We start from the raw sequence: 6,000 nt of genomic DNA, 5'->3' as shown, positions 1-6,000 counted from the left end.
CTGGCGGAATATCTCGGTCAAATTTATAAATTGTTTGCCAGTAGAATGAGTGATAAGGAGCTTAGGACGTGTCGGTGTGGAGGGGGCCGCGGGGCGGCGAGCGCACCAATGGCGAGAGGCGCGCCACCCACGCCGCCCCCTCCGCGCCGGAGGGCAGTATATAAGGGCGGCGGCAGCCGGCCCCAGCGTTCAGCTTCCCGCCTTCCCGCCCTCTCGCCGCTGCTGCTACCAGAGGTGAGTCTGCGGCGGCGCGCGCACTGCCCGACTTGCCTACTAGCTTCAGCCGAGTATTACTTAGGCACTACGTACTCCACTCTGTGTCCGTTCATGGAAGGCGTTCCCGGGGGAAACAAATGTATTGCCTAGATTTTTCAGCTTGGCCTGAAATATAGTTCAATTTGAAGTAGTTTCCATTTGACAGGTAGCGGGCTCGACTTCTCACTGTCGATACATCCGTGGGGCTGTATTAGCACTGTCGGCTCTCACTGTATCGTCAATTTCTCTGCGCAGAGCAGTGTGCCTGCCTTTCCTGACGTACGGAAAATCCCGCCTGTTTCCATGTAAAAACACGTCTACGCCCTAATTAAAATTAATATCATAGTTTTGACATTTGTAGAGATGTTGTAGAGATCTATGAGAATTTCAGAATTTTTGGGCGATTTTTCTATGATTTTTGTACAGACTTCAAATTTAATACTCGTTGTGAGTTAAATATTTCCAAAATTCCGGACGAACGTTATTTTCCGAAGCTTACACATAGCAAACGCAATGCGATAAGAAAGTCTGGAACCACCGGTTGCTGACCGAGTCATTTTGGTAAGTAACATACAAAAAAAAGTGTTTCATTGCGTTCAATAGTTTAGATATCACGTAATAAGTGTGATAATGTTTCCTACATGTGAAAAATTTGCCCGTTTCTTAAAAGTAACTTAGCCCTTACCCTAATTAAAATTTAAGAAAAAAAGGTTTGGACCTTCTTGGAGATCTGTATCACAGGTAACTTTCAGATTTTCTTCACATCCTTTATAGCACAAGGCCGTTCAGTAAATAAGAAATCTATGCCTGATAGAAAATATATGTCGTCCTCACGTTACAGTATGAGTTAAAATAGTTCGGCATTTAACGTTAAAAGTTGTTTACTTCTGGCGCGAAGGCCGCCGTCAGAGCATTCCAGTCTCCTCGGCGGCAGTAAATCTCTTTAAAGCCTCCGTCTCCTACAAAAATCAAATGAGACTTTTTTAAATCTGAAATTTCTCGCAAACAGCTGTACTCAGTCCCCGTCGACTTAAATGTAAAAGTTAACTGTAAGTATATAGACGACTACACATCTCTTGTAGGTAATTGTGTCCTGCAAGTTTATTTCAGCCTGAGCTTTGATTAATTCAACGACAGGGGAGGACCGCGAAGTCAAGAAAAAGCTTCCTTTACGTCACTGAATTCCTAAAGTGACGATGTTAAAACCGATATTGTTTGTACTAAAACGAAGAATTTAAATGAAATAAAATTCATATTATTATTGCAGCGATTGTAATTTCAGTGTCACAGAGGTGAAGTACCCTGGTTAGAGACGTGAGTAATGTGTTAAGACCGTAATCTATTTGTTTAATAATTTTTGTCGTTGGTTAATTCAAAATGAAAGGTAATCAAAAGGTGCACTCGAAAACGTACTTTAAAGAAAGAGTGTGGATGGTGGAGGGGGGATAGGGGGGGGGGGGGCTGCTGCGAAGGGTCCCGAGTGACAGGGTTAAAGTAACAGATTTACACAAAACAGGGAATCCAGACTGCTAAGGGAAGACTGTGTGCCTATAGCCCTCTTACAAAAGCTCGCACGATCTGACTTACGGCGTGCGGTCTCACGTTCCAACCAAACCGGACTGGCACACCTCACCGCTGTCAGGTTCAAATCACAACCTCTGGAATGGTAATATGAATTTTAGTTCATTCGGCTTCTTATTTTTGTAACAAATTATATCGAAGTTAATATCACTTCTGCAGAAATTCCGATTAATTTTTGGATTGTATAAGTTTTTCCTTGGCTTTGCGGTCCTTCACTCTCGTTAGAATTAAAGAGCCCTCGGTCTGTAAAGACGACATTTTTGTAGGAGAGATTTACTGTGGTTCTGGAGAGCAGAATGCTGCGACAACTGCCCGCTGGCAGTTCTTGACGTGACAGCGACACAACTTGTAACCTGAAACTTCAGATGCCAAGTAATTTAAATCACACTATAATCTAAGGCGACAGATTTCTTCAATATCGGACAATGACTAAGTAATAATCGAACATTCAGACTTTACTAGAAAGGGGTGCCGTATCATGCATCATGTATTATGATATCATACACAGCTGCAAGTAACGAATTAAACATCATTCTAACTAAACTAGAAAGTATACATAATATGTCCCAGTTTATCTTCCACAACTTTGAGAAACCTATTGAAGGAAAATATGGCGCCCCTTGTAACGTGGTATGATGTAGTTATGAATGACGTAGATGTTATGGAAATGGGTACCAAGTCCGACATTTGCTTATATGGGCGTTAGAAACCAGTTAATATCATACCCTTGATGGACGGCACTTCGGTACCCTTGTTCCAATGAACCCTAAATTCTTCTTAAGTAAAAAATTACTGTCTCCAATCGAGCGAAATTGCTCAGTACTGAGACAGTAAAAGGCTTGGATGTTGTTTCATTATCCAAATTATAACTTCCAACAAGATAAAGTAGTAACCAAAAGAATACAATATTTTTCCTTCAGTGGCAGTCTTAAAATGATGTCCATGTTGTTGAAGTGTACCATATTTTTAAAACATCTGCGATCCTAGTTACCATACTTTACCGTTTCTTTATTTAAAACTAAGCCACTTCTGGCACTGATATTGAACAGTTAACTACCAGTTTCGTCATTAAACTATTAGAATCCATATAGTTTCAACGAAGTGGTAGCTCTACCTGACCGATAATATCTCAGCGTGATAGGAACACTAAATCAGGGCGCACTACGGCAAGTAGGAAAATGTAATGCGTTTATTGTGATTTTACGTTACAGTAACAGTATGTCTAGAGACAAAGCATAAGCTCAGTGAGATCTCTATTGGTAGGTGAAGAATGTTACTCTACATTTAAAAATAATTTTAAACAACAAATTTCAGCAATAAAGTTTCCATATTGTATCATCGGTCTTGTGTTATATCCCTAATTCCTCTAGCTGCGATTGGTTTCTTCATTACAATCACAGTCAGTAACAAGTTCTACAAACCTGTCATTTAAACTGGCGCAATAAACGTGAATGAAATTAAACAATTACCACTGAACACGATAAAGATGCAGTCCACATTTTCCCATTACTGGAATTGCTAAATTAAATGAAAAATTGCTTCAGCTTTGTAGATTTTTGTACAGGTTTTAAACATATCGGTACCTACTTCGTAAGAATATGAGTAGCTTAACATGAAGACAATGGATATAGCCACTTTTTCTGAATGCAAGCTGCCAAACACACGCTACGGCGCTATGAGCAGTTAAGTGAAAGATGAGGCCGAGGTGTATCACGACATGTTCAGCCCTGGCACAGAAGAATGAACAAATCTCTCTGATAGACATCTGACAAGAAAAACTAACACGTCACGCTACATTTCGTTCATCGGAAGGTTAACACATAATTTAAGCCAAAGAGGCATAATCATCGTTGCCCATAATTCTGAGCGTGGACACCCACGTGATAATATCTATGACTACAAAGAGACTATAAAACAATATAGATCGGAAACTAAGCAATAAATTATTAACTATTTCATTATTAAGGAACAGGGAAAAACACTGCAACTCTTGAACTACTCTTATCGGAGTGGCTTAGTCAATTACACACTCTAGCTTGTACATTTAAATTTAGCAGGAGGGAAAACGTGTTACGTGCTTCTAACCTTCTCATACCCAGTTTTTTCTAATAGAACCCGTTTAATTTCGAGTCACTCGATGAAATTTCTATAGGTCTTTTTTAGATTTTTTACCGTTTCTGAAGATTTCATCGTCAACGTAGCTCAAAACCATTATCTTCCTGTTTAGTCCCCCTTAAACATCCCAACGACCACCACCATTATCTTCCTTTATAGAGTACTTCTTAGTTTTAATCTTCGTTGAAGCAACAAGCATATCATTAGAATATTCCAATTGGTCTGGGATTCATTGGGAAGCACGCCGCGTGATTTCGTTATTCGTACCACACAAAACATGGGCGGCTAGAACAGATCACCAAATATCAATGGTTTTGCGCAATTTCTTGCTACTTCGAGTGCACTGAAGTGTTGGAGATAAAATTCCGTCATTTAATGCATTCTTTTGGAGATGTGGATGGGCGTGCGCTGGGTGGTGGGAAGAGTGTAAATACCATTTCTTTAACAAAAATAACTGATTAGACAATGCTGGATTGCACCGTTAGCTTTATAATATTCTGTCGGCAGATTTAATGACAGGGTTAAAGTAACAGATTTACATAAAATAGACTCTGCAGTTTCTATAATGTCACAGCATTGGTATGTGATGCAGTTTGTTAAGTTTCATTGCAGTTGTCCACTGGGCTTACCAGAAAGTAAGTATGGATTCCAGACAGCTAAGAAGAAACTGTGCGCCTGTAGCCCCGTCACGATGCCACGTAATGCGCGTGGAGTGGCCACATCTCAAACGGGAATGGCAAACTTTTTGAATGCTAATAAGAATTTTATTTCATTCATATTCCTATTTTTGTAAAAAGTAATACCTAAATTAATATCAGCGCTCTAGAAATTCGGATTAACTTCAGCTTCAGTTTATGTCAGTCATTTTTACCTGTATAGGGAGTTTTTCTTCTTGCTTTCGCGGTCCTCCACTCCTTTAATAATTAAATAAACCTCAGGCAGAAATACGTCTGTAGAGACAACACGATTACCTTCGAGATAGCAATAGCCGGTACTTCGTTACAGTTAGCTTCTACGCTTAAGTCGTCAGTGAGTGAACAGAACTGTTTGCGAGGAATTTTAGTTGAAAAAAAAATGTTAAAAATCCTATTAATGATTAAAACATATACTTTCCCCATGACAGTTATATATAAATGGGAAACAATTTTCAATTTTTGCTGTAAATGAGAACAGTTATGAGCCACAATGTAGTTGAACTTTCAATACTTTGTTGCACATTATGAAAAAATGACAATTTAAGGAAGAATGTTGCAAGCAAATTATTATTCCCGTTAAGACACTAAAAGATAAATATAGCATTAAGACAGCAGTTCTTCACAAATTTGCACAGAATTACAGATGTGCTGATATATCTGTATGATATTTTTTGAGATATATTTGAAGTCATTTCTGATCATATACATTACTAATATGTGTGGAGAGTTCTGCATCACTCAAATGTAGCATCACACTGAAATTTTATTGTACGATGTTGTTGTATGAGTATGAACATCATGCTAAATTGAAGATCAGTTTATTTATCAATTTTTGTTATGACAGTTTTCTTCATTATTAGTTGCAAATTCGGGAAATTTTAATTACAGTATCGAAAGCATGAATTACGAGGGTTATTCAGAAAGTAAGGAACGATCGGTCGCGCAATGGAAAATACAGTGAAAATCTGATGAAGCTTTGCACAGATACGTTGGGCATTGTGTCTAGTACGCCCGTCAGTCGCATCATGTCACTCTTTCCAGTTCTCAGCTCACAGTGAAAACGCAAAGATGGCTATAAATTAGCATCTCCCACCAAGTATGAGGGCCTGGCGAAAGATTTCGCCTGAAGCAATGCAATCTACATAACATAACTGTCATGCGGTTCGTTCTACACGACAATTCTCGACCGCACTGCAGCGTTTCGATGGGAAGTGTTTGATCACCCACAATACTGCCCGTAATTGGCTACTTCTGAGGTTCATCTCTGCTCAAATGAACCATTGGCCGTGAAGACAAAATTTTGACACAGATAACGAGCTGCAATCCAGAGTACAAAATTGTCGAAAAGCACTGG

The 6,000-nt window shown here is 39.3% G+C and overlaps 1 protein-coding gene across 1 annotated transcript in view; it reads left to right on the top strand.

Annotated features, from left to right (window-relative positions):
* The first annotated feature begins 204 nt into the window (after window positions 1-204).
* The window catches only part of LOC124723183 (pro-neuropeptide Y-like), a 47,445-nt gene continuing 41,649 nt past the window's right edge, over window positions 205-6,000 (top strand). Inside the window, exon 1 of the mRNA XM_047248377.1 lies at window positions 205-234. The gene's annotated coding sequence lies outside the window, so the exon portion shown is untranslated. The remainder of the gene's footprint in view (window positions 235-6,000) is intronic.

This window comes from Schistocerca piceifrons, chromosome X (assembly GCF_021461385.2).
Source record: "Schistocerca piceifrons isolate TAMUIC-IGC-003096 chromosome X, iqSchPice1.1, whole genome shotgun sequence".
NCBI classification, from domain to species: Eukaryota; Metazoa; Arthropoda; class Insecta; order Orthoptera; family Acrididae; genus Schistocerca; species Schistocerca piceifrons.
The sequence above is the reverse complement of the archived record's forward strand: the minus strand, read 5'-3'. Positions and strand labels throughout refer to the sequence as shown.